Source organism: Phascolarctos cinereus, unplaced genomic scaffold (assembly GCF_003287225.1).
Source record: "Phascolarctos cinereus isolate Bilbo 61053 unplaced genomic scaffold, phaCin_HiC Scaffold_3;HRSCAF=262, whole genome shotgun sequence".
Classification (NCBI taxonomy): Eukaryota; Metazoa; Chordata; class Mammalia; order Diprotodontia; family Phascolarctidae; genus Phascolarctos; species Phascolarctos cinereus.
The window spans coordinates 13,727,609-13,747,841 of record NW_027555736.1 but is presented as its reverse complement, the minus strand read 5'-3'; the positions used below and the strand labels follow the sequence as shown (position 1 = coordinate 13,747,841).

General features: G+C 41.3%; 1 protein-coding gene across 2 annotated transcripts in view; it reads right to left on the bottom strand.

The window, feature by feature from the left end:
- PRKG1 (protein kinase cGMP-dependent 1) overlaps positions 1–20,233 on the bottom strand; it is a 1,361,110-nt gene that overhangs the window by 1,181,716 nt on the left and 159,161 nt on the right. The gene's annotated exons all lie outside the window — the stretch shown is intronic.

Below are 20,233 nucleotides of genomic sequence, written 5' to 3'. Positions count from 1 at the left end.
TCCCTTCAAAGTCCTGATCTATGATCCTACAATCCTATGACCACGTTAAAAATCAACATAGAATCAGATGACTACGGCATACCATTCTGTAGCATAGAAAAATGTATGTGTTGCCTTTACAGTTTCAAATAACGAGGAAACATGGGACATAGCTTCAACTATATAAATTCAACAATTTTCCCCCTAAGCATCTACCATGTATATCACTAATAGTAGTCTGACACTAAATAGGTCATCTAGTAAGATACCACACTCACCTTGGGACCATTTAGATCTCAGGATTTATTGGGCTGGGCAATGGAAGGTAGTTATGTGCAAAGTTAAATCTAGTATTTCTTGCTCCCTGAATACAGGATATGAAATGTACCCGAGGTAAGCAATGTAATAAAGACCCTCAAGTCAACTTCTTAAAGACAAATTCTGTTGAAGGAAAAGGCAGTGTCTCAAAATACAGGAAACAAGACTCAATTGAGAGAATAGCCCAGGCTGGAGGGAGGGGTATCCCCAGGACACTGACCCAATGAGGAACCCAGAGTGCCTAAGGCAGCATGTCTAGAAGCTGCCTAGTTTAACTATCTCTTCTTTCTAGCTAGGCATTACACAAAATTGCTTCTATCAGCTTATGGATTCTAAAGTACCAACAACAGCATCTAAATTACAGAAATGATGAAGGGGGTGTCCAGTCAACTGATCCAAATTAATAGCCCTCAAAATAAACATGTTACCCACATTCAATAATTAATAGGAAACTTGATTTAAAGGGATTGTATGAAGAGGGGTAATTAGTATGAAGAGGAGTAATTAGGAAATTGAGATAAGAACCACCTAAGTTTGCATCTTGCCTAAATGTCCATACAGAGATGTGCACAAGTGCCCAAAGTAGCTTCTCCAACTAGCTTCAATAGTTTACCCCCAAGGATGTAAAATTGCCTGTGCCAAAAGTGACAATAAAGTGGGACTCACTTTGTTAGAAGAGAGGTCAAGGAGAAAAGACTTAGTATCTAAACACAAGAATGAGAGGGCATCACCCAACCCAAAATTCAAAGGTAATAAGTTGAAACTTCAGACCAAGAGTCTCTAACAAAAGAGAATTTATTTGAATCCAACTGCCAGGATGTAATGTTTGCCTAGGGCTGCTTCAGAGAAATTATGGCAACCCTGGAAGCCAGCCATAGATAACACACTGGTCCCAGAAGTATTGGATCTTGCCCAAGGGGGCTGCTTCAGATCATTTATCCCTAATAAAGGTGTTAAACCTCTACTGACTGAGCCTAGAACCAACAGGTACTAGTTATTGGCATCCATGTCTTCACTTAAATGTTTATTGAAATGAATTGAATTGAATTCTGAACAAAGCAGTATGAAAAAGTAACCCCTGGTAAGAGCAGCTATCAAAAGCTAAATTTTGACTGGCACACACACACACACACAGAGCACACATGTTCCCTTCTTCCTCCACCCTCATCCCATTCAGAAAACAAAGTTTTTCAATGCAAGCAATAACTGTAGCTATGTTTAATAACTGGGTCCTTAATATCAGTTGTTCAATCCAATAGTGATAATAACAGATATTAAAATCATGTATAATAATAGATTAAGGGCTGATGACTAAGTCTGATTTCATTGATATGCAAGTCTCTGCAAATTAAAGTCTTAGAGAATTTCCTAGAACACTTTGAAGTAAAGGGACATACGCGCAGTCAGTATTTGTCAAAGTCAGAACTTGAACTCAGGCCCCCAGAGTGGTTCTCTATCTACTACATCATAGAGCCTCTCAACAATAGATTAATAAAAAGTATTAAAAGCAATAGAGGCTGCCTCAGAGGGTGATGGGTCACCTCACTTAAGGTCCTTAAGCAGAAGCTGTAAGGCTGGTTAAGATGGGAACTTCTTTGGGGTATGGCTGGACTCAAAGGTCCCGAAGGTCCTTTTCAATTCTCAGATCTATGGCTTCTCATTTATATAACACGTTTGGACTCACAAAGTGCTTTTTTTCACAAAAACTCACGTAAATAGCTCGATGGCTCAGTGGAACGAACAGGGGATCTGGTACCAAGAAGACCTGAATTCAAAGCCCACCTCATTCACTTATCAGCTGCATGAACCTGAGAAGGTTACTTAACCTCTGTCGACCTCAGTTTCTTCATCTGTGTCATAGTGGTAATGAAAACACCTGTTCACAAGATTGTTATGAGGGTCACACGAAACAATATATTGTAAAGGGATTTACAAACCTTAAATATATGTTCATTATTCCCCTCTTTACAGATGAAGAAACTATAGTCTGGACCCAGTAAGTGACTTGCTTAGATCAATACACTCAAAAGTGTCAGAGTCAAGAGTTGCACTCATGTCTTCTGACTCCAAAACCAGGGTTCCTTCCTCTCCACCTTGTGGCCTGGAAATCAGTCGAGTTTCTCAGTTCCTGATTCTTTGCCTTTCTACCAGTCCCCAGACATTTGGAGGGAGTCATATGAACCAAGGGCCAAACCCAATGGCCTTACTGCCCATGGTGCCCGGATACAGAGGTCTGAGTCTATGGAAGGCCATCAGCCTTGGTAAGAATATTACTGGGGCAGGAAGAAGGAGATCTGGGGTCAAGTCTTGATTCTTTTCTGTAATAGTTGAGTGATGTTACATAGGTCACTTAGCCTTTGTGGGCCTCATCTGTAATATGGGGGAAGGGGGTTGGACTGGATGATCTTCAAGGTTCCTTACACCTCTAGGTCTAACATCCCATGGCTATATAACCTCATCCTTGGGCTATTGCCAGAATCTGGTTGGCCTCCCTGCCTCATATCCTTCTAGGCTCTTTTCAATACATCCTCTATTCAGTAGCAAAGTGACATTCCTAAAGCACATGTCTGACCACATCATCTCCCTACTTGGCAGGGAACTCCAGTGGCCACCTATGATCTCCCACACCAAATAGAACATACTGTATTTATCTCTGGAGCAGCTATGTGGTACAGTGGCCAGAGCACAGGGCCTGGAGTCAGGAGGAACCTAAGATCAAATCCAGCCTCAGACACTTACTAGCTGTGTAATCCTGGGCAAGTCACTATACCTTGTCTGCCTCGGTTTCCTCATCTGTGAAATGAGTGAGTCACTTCACCATAGGATCTACCCTTGGTACAGATGAGAATGCTGAACTATTTTGGAAATGGTTATGAACCATTTCCTTCTAAAACTTTTTGGGACTCTCTTTCATTTATCCCAAGTCAGAGTGTATCTAGAGTTGAAATGGAGATAATCAAAGAATTAGCAGGTATAGAACGATTCCTTGAGATGGCTCAATGGATAGAGCATTGGGCCTGGAATCAGGAAGACCTGAGTTCAAATCCATCCTCAGACACTTAATAGCTATGTGACCCTGGACAAGTTATTTAACCTCTATTTGCCTTAATCCACTAAAATGAAAAACCACTCCAATATCTTTGCCAAGAAAAGCCCAAGGACAGTATGGTCCATGGGATCATGAAGAGTCAGACATGACTGAACAACAACAGATGAATTCCTTGGTTGACTCCCTGATTTACAGCAGATGGGCATTGTTATGGATATGGCGTTAGCCTTAGAGGCAAGAATTTCACCTCAGACGCTTACTTAGCTGGGTTATCCCTAGGCAAGGCACTTAACAACACTCAGTTTTCCCAGCTATAAAATAGGAATGACAACATCTCCCTCACAGTGCTGTTGTGAAGATCAAATGAGATCATATCTGTAAAGGGCTCCATGAGCCTTGAAGTGTCATATAATAATAGTTGTTTCAATTATTACTTTAAAATTGGGATGGCGCTTTGCTCACACTATCCTTTGCAAAAAACAAAGCAAAACCATCACCCATGAGAACTATCCATCCTGTCTCTCCATTAGACAAATGTTGCCAAGTTACTCTGGCCAAGATTTGCCATCCATGCCAATCAGTGGCTATCACCCAAGGGTTTATTAGAGTTCCCCTCCAAATAGTTAATCTCCTCAAAAACACCAGATTACAAGAGATCCCAATGGGAGGCTCAGAGCTTGGCCCTCAAGTCCAATACAAAACCCAAATATGGGCATATTGTTGCCTACAATGTGGCTCCAGCCTGAGGGATTAAAGGAACATGAGTCTCCATAGAAGCGTCAGCTGATAACTTCATTCTGCTCTATAATGCTTTCATCTCTCTGGATTCCATAGCTCCCAGGAATCTCCCCAGCCAAGAATCAGCAATGCTTTAAGCTATCTAACTAATGGCAGAAAGACCCCATGAGATCTGCATGCTTCAAAACTGGTTCAGAATCAATGGACTTTGCGAGTTCCCCTACAGGAGAAAAGAAGCCTTTTTGTCAGAAAGAGAAATATCCTCCCTACCTCCTGGCCTAAAAGAGTCTTCAAAGGAAGGCAGCAAAGTCCTGACAAGCAGGTCTACAGTCAAGATTTCTCAGAATTTAGGGAACACCACCAGAAAAGAGCATAAAATCATAGGATCATAGAGTTAAAGAGCTAAAAGGCACCTCAAAGGCCCTCTAGATGGGGAAACTGAGGCTCTTTAAAGCTAAAAGATTTGCCCGTGGTTACATAGTCATAGGAGCAAAGATTTAGAGCTAGAAGAGGTCTCAAAGGTCATTAAACAGAAACATCTCATTTTACAACCAAGGAAATTGAGGTCCAGAAATGTTAAGGTTCTCACACAAAGAATCTTGAAGGGGTAGAAGTGGGAAGGAATCCAACCTATGCTGGCACAACAATAAATGTCACTACAACTAAGACAAATTGGACAGTGACACAGAGAGAAGTCTGGAGACTTTGGACTGGACAGAGTTGCATGGTAGCCACATTCACCATGGAGGTTCTACTGAGTGTCTTTTAGGGACACAATGATCAACTGTTAACTCACTTTGAGGATCATTAGGATGCACATTGCCTCTACTAATCCAGGTCATGACCCCTCTACAACTTAGCAGCTTGTCTTGAAGAGTACCTATGGTCAAAAAAAAAATCCATCTGTGGTCAACTTGGTGATGAGCCAAGCCAGTCATCACATCACAGACATACAGTCCCACATAGTGCCTGGGTCCAAAGTCTTTCCAGCTGGGTAGGACCTGCTAACACAGCTTTTGAGTATGCAGGATCTTCAAGCCTTGATAAGGAATCAGAAGGGGATTTGAGTAAAGCTTGTGTTCACACCTATTGTGAATCTTTTCTGTGTAAAGCCCACAGTTTATGGCACAGAATCAATGAACAAGCATTTATTTATTAAACACCTACTATGTAACAAGCCCTGGCCTAAATGCTAGGGCTCAGTCAACCACAGGTGCAAGGGTCCAAAGATTTAAAAATATCTTGGTCCTCCGTGGGGGCAGACTTGCCGCCCATGGTTGTCCTGAAGTGTGATGGCTGCCTTTCTCAGTGGGGACATAAATTTGGCTCTTAAACTTGCACAAGAGAGCGACAAGTCCCCACCCCCGCTTCCTACCATGTCTGGTATTCAACAACACTTCAATCAACAACATGGAATATCAGGAATAAAAAAAAAACTGGTATAAGATTCAACATGAGCTCTCTGGGAGCTATACTTGCCACAATATCAAGGAAGACATTTGGGGAAGAAGGATGATAATGACAAATCTGTCTCCATTCTGTATTTCTTATCCATGTGTTTGGTTTTTTATAATAATTATGTCTCAATATAATAAAAATTCTATGATATAATAAAAATCTTGGTAATTTAAGATTATTCTTAAGTACCTGGATCCTATTTTATAGATTGATATATTTAGATCTGGAAGGAGCTGAAAGGGACATCAGAGGTCATCAATACAACCCCCTCCTGTTGTCTACATGGAAAGTGCAGCCCAAGTTCCTTGCCCTGAGTAACAGAAATATTTCAGTCACAGAGCTGAGATTTGAAATCAGATCTTCTGACTGACTAATACACCAATTATCTCAGACCATGCAAAATTATTACAAAATTACCAAATTTCAGAATTGGAAAGAATCTCATTGGCCGACCACTTAATCCAAACCCAATGGAAATCAGATACCGTCTACATCCCCATCAAGAGGTCATCTGTTTTTTGTATTAAAGACCCCCAAGGAGGAGAAACCCACCAAATTCCCAGAGATCCCATTCCCTTTTTAAATACCACTAATTATCAGGAAGCTTATTCTTATATAAAGTAGAAACAGACTTTTTTGGGAACTTTGATAAATGGCTCCAAATTCTAACCTTTGGGGCCAGTCATACCATGTCAAATTACAAATTCTTCTCCCATATTAACAGTCCTCCAAATTCTTGAAGGCAGGTTCCATGTCCCCTACTCCACCTTCCCTTCTACATCCTGGAAAGGTAATATGGGCATTGTGGCTAGAGCCACATTGTGCCTAGTCTTGAAGTCAGGAAGACTTGGTGTCCTTAGAGACTTAGGCCTGAAGTCGGGAAAACTCAGGCTCCCACCTCTGACACTTATGAGCTGTGCGGTCAAGGGCAAATAAGTCACTCCATGTCTCAGAGCCCTAATTTCTTCTTCCATAAAATAATCCTTATAGTACCCGTATCATAGGGTTGGGGGGGGGGGGAAGCACAAATGAGAAAAAAGCACAAAAATTTTCTTTACCTTGAAAGTGCTATATCAATGATGATTTTTTTAAGGAATCAATCACTAATTCCCCTTAGACCAGAATTTCTGGGCCTTTTATTTTTAATGGGCCAATGAGTTCATTAATGCAGGGAGCTCCCAGTGATTAATTTCTTCTTTGCATCCAGATCAGCATCATCTCTGAAAGTCATGGAGAGTTTCCTAGGAACACTGAGAGGCAAGTGACTTCCCCAGGCTCACACAGTCGGCACAGGTCAGAAGCAGGACTCAGACTGAGGCCTCCTGACTCCAAGGGCAGGTGTCTTTCCTCTCCATCATGATGCTTCTCTATCTGGTGCAATAACATAGTGAAATAATACTATATAAGACTTGACAGGATTTTAGATTTTGACCTGGATGTTACCAGAGACGTAAGACATCAACTATACTGGTGCTTTCTCATTTCACAGGAAAGGAAACTGAGACACAGAAAGTTTAAGTAAAATGCCTGCAGTCCCTCTGGCAGTAAGAGACAGAGCTGAAATTTGATCCTAGGTCTTCTGACTCCCCAACCAACAATTTTCACTGCACCATGGTACACTCATTAAACATAAAGTTAAATGCATGTGATCTTCCTGGCGAACTTGGGAGGAAGGCAGAACATGACTTGTCTAGGGTCCCAGATTTAGCATATGGTGCCACCAGAAGGCAAGACCAGGTCTTCGGCCTCTGAGTGTTCTGCACCCTTCATTGGCCCACCTCCAATAGCCCATGATGCTTCTGTGTCCCCTTGTGACCCAATGTACCTCAGAGAAAACCTCCTGCAATAAAGTTTTGCTTGCATTAGGTTCCAGGAAAAATTGTTCTGCAGATGAAACTGTCCCTTCTCAGGTCAGAAAATGAAAACAAGACAACACAGTACATCTCCTCCTACATTTTCGTTCGAGTTAATTTAATTCAATAAATATGCATCAAGCTCCCGACAACATTACTTTTTTCTGGCCTGAACAGGTGATTTCATTGCTATAAAAGATCTTCCAATGGGGACAATTCCTCTAGCAAATATAGATTGTCACCTGCCATGAATGAATAAATGGAAATGTATTTATTACACACTTACTATGTAAAATGTGGGCTAAACATTGGGGACGCAAACAGAAAAGCAAAGAGCTTGTGTTCTATTTATGGGAGACATCATATGCAAATATATTAATTTCTAAGTAATTTATAATCTTAGGGCAGGGATTGTTAACCTTTTTGTGTGTGACATAGACCCCTTTGGAAGTCTGGTAGAGCTCAATGGACCCCTTCTCAGAAGAAAGGTTTTTAAATGCATAAAATAAAATACATAGAATTACAAAGGAAATAAATTACATTTGAATATAATTATCAAAATGTTAAAAAAAAACAAATTTATTGAACTACCCCCTCAATTAAGTAGTCCTGTCTTACAGGGTTGACTGTCCTACTTTGCATTTATTGACAGACAGACAGATAGATAGATAGATAGATAGATAGATAGATAGATAGATAGATAGATAGCACTGTGGAGATACACACACACATATACACATATATATACACACATTATACATGTACATATTATATATATAATATATATTTACATATACGTATATTGATCTATGGATCTACCTGTATCATTTTTAAGTTTGTAAAGCAGTTTACACACATGATCTCATTTGAATTCCCGAGCAACGTAGGTACAACATTCAGTTAGTCAGGCAGGCAGAATTTATGAAGCATCTAAGTATTATCCCCATTTTATCAATAAGCAAATGAATAATTGCTTATTAAATAGACTAGAAGGAAACTCTCTTCGAATTTCAGAGACATCCCAAGGACCGCACAGTTAGTGTGAGGCAAAGGAAGGCTTCAATTCCAGCTCTTCCTGACTTCAAGTGAAAGAGCCTTTCTATACCACCCTACTCTCTACTCTGTGTAAGGCAGTGTTGGGCCCTGGGCACATGTAAAGGAAACATCTGCCCCCACCCCCAAGACTATTCTATTTTACTTGGAGGAGGGGTGTGATGGTAAGAAAAGAGGCACAATATGTGCATAGATAAGAAATTGGGAAGATATCATTAACCACATGGCCAGGAAGAGAATCAGGGAAGGCTTCAGAGAGGAGGTGCCATCTTTAGTACTTTTGGAATTGGCCATTTCATCAGTGCCATACTTCCTTGGTGACTCAGTATCTAGTATTTAAGAGTTCCTGGAGCCCAAAAATGTATCATCCTTTATAACTAGCCCAATGATTTAGGTCTCCCAATTTACCTGGACTGATCAATTAATTATATACTCACAATTGAGGCTAAAACTGGGGCTATCCTAACATAATCTTGAGAGCCCAGACTCACCTCTGGGAACAGTTGACCTTCAAACTCCTTTCTGGATCTAAATCTTGGGCCCATCTAAGTGGTCTCTAAATTAATTAGTTCACTAATGAAAAAGCTGAATAATACTCAAAAGTCTCTGGTCAGACTTGCTGGTCAGAGGGGGAGTTCCCCCGCCCATCACTGGTAAAGGAACACGCTGGCTAAAGTGAACTTACTTCAAAACATTTAACCTCAACTGTCTGCATTTCAGGCAAAAGCTTGCATGGGAATGGTAGTGAGAAGAGGATTAATATTTGAATGATATCATCCAAAAAAGAGTGCGCCCCTTTGAGCATTTCCAAAACATTGTCATCACCTATGATCTCCCTTGTTCCTTACAGCAACCCTGTGAGATAGTTGGGACAGGTATTGATGTTGCTTCCACATTTGACAGGTAAGGAAAGAGAAGCACATTAAAGGTTAGCCATTGGCTTTGGGTTACACAGCACAGGACAGGCCTGGGACTGGTAACTAGGTCTCCTGGCTGTCAGCATGAAATGAAACTCGTGTCAAAGTGGTCCCTATGCTCCATAGACACACATGGGGCAAACAAGGAACCTGTTGAGCTTCATCCAACCACTACTTAGACAATGCTTATGTGAACCAAGAATTACACATGGCTGAAGAAATACTTTTAAAAATCTGGCATAGACTGGAACTTCCCAAGGAGGCTTGAAAAAGGAAGAGCCTCAGCTTTGAGCCCAGGGACTTCACATCTCACCAGCAGCACAATGAGATAACGGGTGTGGTACCATGCAAACCTGTAAGCCCTGTACAGATCTTAGCTATTATTATCCCTGTTATCATTAACCACCATTGTGAAGTGTTTACTGGGAAGACAAAAAAAGGCAACAATGCTGAGCCTGCCCTCAGGGAGCTCACAGTCTAACAGAAGAGTACACCATCCAGAGATGACTGTAACACCGAGGCCACAACATGGCAGAAAGAAAACATGCTAAACTTAGAAGAGACAGGTTCACATGCCAGCTCTGCCACTTCCCAGCTGTACAATCATTAACCAAGCATTCCCTCCCTCTTTCCAGGCCTCTTTTTCCCTATCGGAAATGCAAGACTTGGGCTAGCTGAGCTCTGAGAGCCTTCCAAGCTCTCAGTCCTGTGATTAAGCAAAGGACTGTGGCCAGCCAAACCCTGCAGCCATGTTAATAGGACTTCTACTCCTTTACAACTTTCCCCGAGAAGTTCAAAGCATTTCCTTCCACAATCAGATTCGTTTTCAACATTCCAGGGGGCCTGCAACAATTCACTGCCTTCACAGACAGAGAAACTGCCCTCATACAGAAAGTCTTGTCAGAGGCAGAGATAGAATCCTAATCCACCCTGAGTGATTTCAACTTCAGGACTCCTACGTCCACCCTGTGCTTCCTCCCTCATGATGATTCCTCAACCATGACATGAATGGGAAGACACAGGAGACTTTTGGTCACGCTGGATAGGCTGCTCCATCGGCCTTCCAAGCCAAAAGACCCTGCTGTCAGAGACAGAAGACAAAAATTCCATTTTTCAGGTCGAACTACTGCAGTGAAAGGATCTAAACATGTGAAACCAGATCTTGCTTTTGGCATCAAAAACAAGTGAAAGATAAGTGGAAATGAGTTCTCCTACTCACCCAAGCAATATCTGGATTTAGACATTTGGGTTACAGTGAATGGCCAACCTGAATCTAACATTGATTAGTTGTGGGACCACAGCCAAGTACCTTAATGTCTCTGAGACTCACTTTCCTCATCTATAAAATGAGGATGATGATACAACTGAAATAATAACATCTCAGTAACGTGGCAAGGATCATATGACATGTGTCTATGAAGTGCTTTGAAACCCTAAAGCTACATGGCAATAGGCACAGTAACTAGAATTATTAAATGTATCTTATTGGTATAATTATATTATAATAAATACAGTATTCTATAATATAATAAACATAACTTTTTTGCAATCACACAAGTTGTGTCTATGAAGTGCTTTGGAAACCCTAAAGCCGTATGGCAATAGTCATGGTAACTAGAATTATTAAATATAACTTATTGTTATAATTAATTATAATAATAAGACCTTCCAAAATACAGAAATTTAGGAGGGGATCATGTTGGGAACAGAATAAAGTTCATATCATCTTTATTCAGGAAGCCTATATCAAATGAGCTTATGTCACATTATTTTTCTTTAATTACAAAAATGAGCCATGCAACTAGGTGCCATAGAATACAGGACCTGGAATCAGAAAGACTTGAGTTCAAATCTTGTTTATGTATGTGACACAAGTCACATATCCTTGCCTTAGTTTCCTTGTCTGTAAAATGGAGATAATAATACACCCTACTTCCTAGGGTTGTTATGAGGATCAAATGAGATAATATTTGTAAAGGACTTTATAAACCTTAACCAATTATATAAATGCCAGCTCTTACTATTATTTTATTGTAATAATTTTATTTAAAATAATGATTATTTTATTTATACTTATTTTATTTTGCTATTATATATGCATATATTTATATATTATTGCTTCTCTGCAATATTCCACAGAACATTAAACATAACATAATGAAGAAGACAGTGACTTATCCCAGGATAGTTTCTATATGAACCTCAATTTAAAAAAAAAAAAAGATGATGATGATAACAGCCATCATTTACAGAAGGCACTTACAGGTTTATAAAAAAAAATCATCTTATTTTATGGTCACAATTACTATCCACAATTTCCAGATGAGGAAACTGAGACTCAGCTGGGTGTACATGACTTGCCCCAGGTCACACAGTTAGGAAGGGTCAGAGGCAGGATATAAACAGTCTCTAAGGCCACAGCTCTTCCCACTGGCTTTTCAGTTCAACAAACATGTATTAAAGGGTAATCACATGCTTAGCCCTTGTTTCCAAAGTGCCAGATGAGACAGGGAGTGAAGCAGAGAATGTCCCATCCAGAAGGGGCTTTCTCTTGTTTAACAAATAAAGAAACTTCTTTTGATCCCGCAATGCCCCCCATAATGCCTATACCTCAATGAGACCAAAGAAAGAGGGGAAAATCCTGTATAGAGAAATCCATAGCTTCTCTTTTGATAGTGGCAAGAACTATGGCAGCTAAGTGGTGCCATGGTGCACAGAGAGCTGGGTCTAGAGTCAGAAAGACAGAAGTGGCCTCAGAGAGTTACTAGCTGTGTGACCCTGAGCAAGTCATTTGACTCTGTTTGCCTCAGTTTCTTCATCTGTTAAATGAGCTGGAGAAGGAAATGGCAAACCACTCCATCATCTTAGCCAAGAAAATACTAAATAGGGTCACGGAGACTCAGACACGACTGAAAAACAACAACAAAGGAATTCAAAACTAACGAGGTGCATATCAATTAGGGAATGGTGGAAACCATGACATGTAAGCATAGTGGCATACCATGTCAGGGTAAGAAATGAGGGGGGAAATGATTTCAAATCCACCTGGAAAGATTTGTGAGCACTGATGCATGGGGGAGCGAGCAGAACTAGAACATCTAAAACATCAATATCATAAAACCCAATAATTTTGAAAGTTGTAAAACTCGCTCAGATCATCACAATAACCAAGCAGCATTCCAGTCTTCTGACGAGGAAGCACACTCCTGACCTTCTAACAGGGAACTGATGGGGAAAATATTCAGGAGACACCAGTTTTGAACACGGCCAATATGTGAATATTTGTTTTGTTTCCCTATGCATATTTGTTACAAGGGTTTTGTTTTTGTTCTTTTTTCCTCTAGTTGTTTTTTTTTTGGTGGGGGAGTGAAAAATAAATGCTTGTTCATTGAAAAAATAAATTTTAATTTGAAAAGACAAGTAAGGAGACAGTCTCAGAGGGGTATGGTGGCTTGCCTGGGATCACACAGATATTAACTATTCTCAAAAAGTTTCCAATGCAGCAAAGAGGAAAGAGGTTGAGAACAATTTTATTTTGGATACAAAGCATGGCTGATTTTGAATCTTGCTAGAGGGAGGCAACAGCCATGGATATATCACAGCACACTGGCCATGATCCCTAAAGTGACTTGTACAAGCGCTTGAACAGGCGGATAACTGGAGGTAAATACTGGACAGCATGTACATTCAATCAATGGAACCAGACAAATGCCTGGGGAAAGGAAGCTCTCAGGGAAAATAAGGTCAAAGCCATTGCTAAGGAAAGAGGGCAGATGAACTAGAGAAACCACGAAGAAGTTAGGCAGACTGATTATCAGAGGGGTTGGTAACTAACGCATGCAGATAGCAAATGCTTAATAAACTAAAACTTTCCTAGCCTGTGAATACTACTTTTTGCTGTTCCTGGCTGAAACTACATATGTCACAGTTCTCCTGCCCAGTCACTGTCTGATTCCCACCCTCCCTCACCAACTTCTAAGCCACCACACTTCAAAAGGTACAAAGTAAGCTGCTTGAGGGCAGGGACTGTCCTGCTTTTGTCTTTGTATGTCCTGTGCCTACCACAGAGCTAGGACATACAGTAAGTGCTTAATAAATGCTTGTAGGATCAAATTGGATTGAATCAGAGGAAGAGAAAGGTCATGAGAAGGAAGGAACCCATCACTAGAATACCAAAACCAGTTTCTCATATTACTATATCTCTCCACACAGAAGACTCTTTGGAGGTAATCAAACTCAGCCTCTTTATTTTACAGATAAGGAAACTGAGGCTCAGAGAGGTTAGTTGACTTTTCTGAAGCCACAAAAATCATAAACAGCAAAGCTAGATTACAGATGAGGAAAATGAGACAAAGCAAAGTGAATCACCCACAGCCACACAGCTAACCCATGTGGGACAATATTGGAACATAGGCCTTCCCAACTCCAAACCCAGTGGTCTCTCCAATTGGTCATACTGCCTCTCTGGAAGTCATTTAGCCCAACTGATCCCTTTCACGGATAAAGAGTCTGATACCATGAGATTTAGTGCCTTACTCAAAGGCCCACAGCTGGTGTGAATTAAAGGTGGGACTCCTGCTTATGCCAAGACCAAGTCTTTTACCTCTACAGGCTGTCCATGGGACAGGTGCTCAGGGCATCAGTAAGAAAAATCGAACACCAGGGCACCTTCCACATGTCTAGGGCTTCTCTACCAGGACAGCTTCACGTTGTCTCCTTTAATAAACCAGCACGAGGCAAATGGATAGGGATTAGCCTGCTTATGGAGGAAGGAAAAACATTAAAGGTGATTAACCCAAGGTAAAAGCACTATGTAGGGACAAATCTGAGACTAGCTATCCTTCAGCAAGACCATATTGCTTAAAATTTATCACTTGCGCCTTCAACAACAGGGTACTTAGAAACTTCTTATATGGGATGACTCCTCCTTTTGGCTTTTAAGGCCTTTCTCAAGCTGGTCCCAATGTACCTATCCTGATGACACACACACACATATACATACACACATATACCCACATACATGTATGTATGTATATTTTTTCCACCAATAGACCTTTGCATTGGCTGTCTCCTCATGACAAAAAATGAACTCCCACTTCACCTCCATCTCTTAGAATACCTTGTTACCTTCAAAACTCAGTGATCCAGAGACTCTGGCCTCCTTGCTGTCCCTCACATGTGATGATATCTATCTCCCAACTCTGGGTATTTTCACTATCTGTTCCCCATGCCTGGACTTCCCTCCCTCATCACTCACACCTCCTGGCTTCCTTTAAATCCTTGCTAAAATCTCACCTTGTACAGGAAGTCATTTCTAACCCTCCCCCTCCCCTACCCCCCTCCCTTGATAATCTCCAATTTGCCCTGTCTGTATTTTGTTTACACATAGTTGTTTGTATGGTGTCTTCCCCATTAGCATGTAGGCTCCTTGAGGGCAGGAACTGGTTTTTGCCTTTCTTTGTTTTCCTGGTGATCAGCACAATTACTAACACAAGGTAGGTGCTTGATAAATGTTTGTTGACATGGTCTGAAAAAAGGGCCACCCAGATGAAGTCTTTCCTGACCATCCACAGCTGCTAGTGTCTCTCCACCAAAAAGTTGAACTTGTCTCTATTTATCCATATTTATTTATACACACAGTCTCCCCTGGGAGAATGGGAGCTCCTTGAGAGCAGGAATTCTGTCACTTTAGTCTCAGAGCCCTCAGTACCTAGCGCACAGTAGGTGCTTTACAAAATGTCTGCTGACTGATGAATTGGCTGCTCCAGCTCGGTGCAGTGTCATCCAAAGGTCCTTCACGACCAGATTTCCTCCCCATGACCTTTTCTTTTCCCTGGGAGAGTTGCTAGAAAGGTGGTTTAAGCCCTGTCATCCTAAGTTGAGGAAAAAAGGTGTTCCTGTTCTGTCACCCTTATCTTAAAAAGAAATCTCCTCAGATGACATCCCTTTGCTGTAGCTTTATTCAACAGATTACCGTAAGACTGAATGTATCACAGTGACTGAGACCTGCTGGGAGACAGTCACTTGAAAGAACTCTGAAGGCAGAGAGACGTTGCTCTTCTCCACATAAAATAAAAATATATGTGATTGAATTTATACTGAAATCAAGTTTATTTTGGCAAGGTTGCATGAAAGGGCTGATTCTGTCACTTGCTTATAAAATCCAAAATGTCCTGGAAATTTCATTGGATTGGACAAACATCTATTAATTGCCTAACATGGGCTAGGCACTCTGCTGGGTGCTGGGCATACAAAGACAAATGAAGCAATCCCTGCCCTCACAAAGTTTACGTGGGGCAGGGGGAGGGAAGAAATATATACATACAAAATAAGAAAATGCAAACTAGTTACAAAGCAACACAAATTTCTAAAAGGAGAGAGTGCTGATTAAGGGGAGGGGGGGGGACGGACCTGAAGAAAGGTTGCCTGAAGGAGAGGCACAAGATGTGTGCTTTGAAGGAAGATGGGGATCTTAAAAGAAGAAAGCAAACAGGGAGTGTCTTCTAGCCACCAAAATGCCTTTCATCAGGGACTTTTCTTAGTCTATCAGAGCAAAATGGAGTTCAGCCCGAACTAACCCCAAAGGAGACACTGTTGTCATCTTTGTCACAGACACTGATCTTCAGCCTATCTGAGAGGGTATATACTTGTTAATAGCCAGGCAGACTTGTTCATTCAAGTTTCAAGAAAATAGTCTAATGGCTCCTCTCCTTATTGAATTTAACACATACAGGAAGATGCTGCAGAAGAAGAAAAAAAATATTCCAGAGAAAGACAAGCACCAGAAGACGTAAAAGTGACTCAATATTACTAATACATTGACTCATTCTCTATCATGCAAGCCTCATTACCTTCTCTAGCTTTTATTTCCTAAGCTCAAGATTGTATTGTCAATGATACCATTCACAGAAAAGACTGCACCATGAGACTCATTAAGAGCCCTGTACCAGAAATGGGCTTCTTCAGTCAGTGCCAGCCAGGCAGAGATCTGTATCGAAGTAGTTAATAAAATGACTAATTTTAATGTCAGGAGAGTCTCAATTTGTTTTTCTTTTTCTGATGCTCCTTCGTCATGGATAAAATAAATCATTAAAATCAATTTCTATTGAGGTATCGATGGCAGCCTTATGATTCATGATTTTTTGAAAACACCTGACAAGTCAATCCACATGTTCTCCCCAAGCATCTTCCCTAAACCTGCCCTCACCTACAACCTTATGAGCCAAATGGTCCACTGACAGAGCAATAAAACAATGAAAAAAAGATGTTTCTCTTCTCCTCCTAGGTACACCTTGTGTTCAGTCTTCTCTCCTCCCTCTTCTCCACCTCATGTACCTATGAAGTAAGAAACTTCATTTTCAGTGGGTCACTATTCTTTCTACCAGAGTATCTGTTGCAAATTTTGGGGAGGCCAGTGAGCACGTCTGAATCAAAGCTTTTGCCCGTCTCCTACCTGAACTTCTGAAGTAGGTCCTCCTTGCCTGTACTGCCTTCCTCTTCAACTCAGAGAATATGTTTCTTCTCTTATGATGATGCAGAAGGAAGTGATGGGCAAATTTATTTCTCACATCAGCATATACTTAAAATGTTCACTAGCAAAATATAATTTCCAGAAAGGTCTTTCCCTGCGGTTTTATCCCAGGATGAAGGAAGTGACTGTGGAACCTTTGCCAACAAAGTTCAAACTCTAGCAAATGCAACACCTAGGAAGTTTCAAGTGTTGGCCCCGTCTACAGGCCTGTGTTTGGAATTGTAAAAGGTTTACTTGGCAAAGCATACAAATCATTTTTATTCTCTTTGTTTTACCTTTGGACACAGACTAATAATGCTAACCCATTCTTACTGCACTTGACAGAAGCATATCTCATTGACTGTTCTCAAATGGGCTTTTAACTGTGCTTTACTGTAGGGCAGGTGGCAAGATGAAGGCTGAATTTTATTTAGAAGTATACAGAAACAAGGTCAGCAGTATACCTGGTGATGAAACAAAAACCATTTTCTGAGACATAGAGGGGGGTGGCAGGCTGGTCTAGAGTACTCACACCAATGAAATCAGAGAAGTAATAAAGCATAAAAAAATGCAAATTCATAGGGTTCAACTCAAAATGTTACTTGTAAAGAGATACAAAATGGGAGTTAAAACCCCAGAGGCAGCAAGGTAGCACACAGGCTAGAGGACTAGATCTGGAATCCAGAAGACCTGAGTTCAAATCCAGCCTCAGACACTTCCTAAGCTGCACAACCCTGCACAATTCACTTAACCAGTGTATACCTCAGTTTTCCCATCTGTAAGATGGGGACAATAATGGCATTTACCTCCCAGGGTTGTGAGGATGAAAGTAAGATAATGTTTGCAAAGGGCTTCAAAAATCATAAAGCGCTATAAAAATGCTAGCTCTTATTATTACAAAACATCCTCTCAAGTCTCTAAACTGAGGGTACCAAACCATAATGATGAATCCTAAAGAAAACGGTGCTATAAGGAGAGGACATCGGCAGGTAAAGGCCACACAGGAGCAGATTCAGTGCATCACAACAGAGGCATAACTGGGATGGGGGGAGGGGTCTTTGCCTCAGGGCAATGAAAATACAGAGGATTCTGATCCTGTGCAGCAAGTCCTCGGAAGCCCAGAAGCAGCTGACTTTAGCACCTACTTAGCCAGAACAATAAGTGGTAGCCTCCAGAGGGACTGGCTTCCTTCTAGAGGACAGGCAGCTAGGTGGCACAACAGATAGAGTACTAGACTCAAAATCAGGAAGACGTGAGTTCAAAATCAGCCTTAGACACTTACTAGCTGTGTGAACTTGGGCAGGTCACTTAACCTCAGCCTGCCTCAGTTTCCTCATCTGTAAAACGAAGATAATAGCAGCTCCTCCCTGGCAGGGTTGTGGTGAGGAGCAAACGGGGTAATATTTGTGAGGCATTTAGCATGCCGTACGGTATCTGGCACCTAGCAGGAGGCATCAAAATACTCACCCCTTCCATTTCAGATGTCTCTAAGCATTTCTTTATTTCTCACGTCTTGTAGCCTCCGGGGAAGTGAGGAGTGAAGAAAGGGACAAGAATCCCAGGATTCTCTCCTCCCCACACACTAACTGAACTTCTCCTAGAAAGTTGATCGTGTTTTCTCTTGCCTCAGGTATAAAAATTACTGGTTAGGACTCCTCAGGCAAAAGATTCCGTTGTAAAGGAAGATGTCCCCAAAGGGAAAGTTCAAATGAGAAAACAAAGATGTGCTAATGGCCTCATAATTACCACTGTACAATAATTGACAGGTGCCCTCTCTGCTCATGTTCTCATTGTTAGAATTTTCTATGCAGCGCCTCAACAGTTCTTAATAATATTTATTTGTTGTCATTATATTCTCATTAGCATACATGTAAAAACAGCTGCTACTATCCAAATCACACTGGAGACCTTTCATCATGGCCCCCAAAATCCTTGGAAGGTAGAGCTAGGGAAAATCTGAGCCAAGTTCCAGTCTTCTCCATAGAGCAATATGTTTGTCCGGGACTCTAATGGACCAGCTTCAGGTGTACTTCCTGCAAGATTTCTGCCATGGGCACAAGAAGGCAGATTGTATTAGTTGATAAATAACTGAAGTGCACAGAATTCAGAAAATCAACCCTCCTGGAGAGCAGTATGCTACAGTGAAGAGTCTGAGTTTAAAGCAGTCAGAAGGCCCTATATTAGAATACTACCTGAGACCCAGAAAGGCCAGCTGCTTTAAGAGGAAGCATCTCCCAGTGAATGGAGAGCTGGCATTGGAGGCCCAAGAAAGAAGTGGGTTCAGATCCCACCTCTGATATTTAGTATCTATGTATGGATTGGCCAAGCCGCTGAACTCACTGGCCCTCAACTGCGTCATTTGCTTACCAGTGGTATAGGAATAGATGGACTCTTTCATCCCTTCCAGAGGCAATCACTGAACCTCACTAAGACTCAGATTCCACACGTGATGCCCAGCAGGAAGCTAGCACCGTGGGGTCCCCTCTCCCTCCTCCATCTGCCCACCTAGGCCAGATTTTATCCAGGGGACTCTGCAAAAGCACATATGTCCTTCCTGTCCCAACTTTTCCTGCCAATTGTGATAAATGAATATTTCTCTCTTTTATTCAATAACTAATTATTATATTAGGACCAAGAGTTTTTCCCCTTTCTACTTCCTCATCCAGAAACCAACCAGCTTGGGAACTCTCTCTTAGAAGTTTACCCAGGGTAAGATCTAATCAGACAGTAAAAGAAATTCCAGGTTTAGGCTAATGGGTGTATTTCTGCTCATTGTGTTAGCTCAGACAGATATGGGGAAGTGTTGATTGTCCCTATTATTGAGACAGGTGATATGGGAACTGATGTCTCTTTGACCAAGATTTAAGCCACCTAAGTCACTTACCCCAATATAGCCCACTTCCCACTGCATCAACCAATCAGAGTTGAGCAGGCATCCCTCGGGAACAACTCCTCTTCAAAGGGCATATAAACAGTGACACCACCACCATTAGGGGTCTTTGGTCTGAGAGAGACTGCCAAATGACCTTTCTTTTAATAATAACCTTCTGGTCTTATGAATAAAATGATTAAATTACACAGAAACTATGTCTCTTGAACCTTTTTAATCTTCACACAATGCTCCTTCTCCACCATTGCCTCCTTACAGTCTCCCTTACATCTCCCAGCATATCTTACATCCTCCTTATATCTCCCACTCATTATCTCCAAATCTCAGTGGAAATTTCCTTCCACTAAATAGGGAACTCAATGCCCTTGCTCCAAATCTATCCTAGGACCCACTCTCCATTTCCAAAAGTGAAGGGCCAAGCCCTTGAAAGATTTACAAGACCATTCACATCACTCTTATGACCCGGAG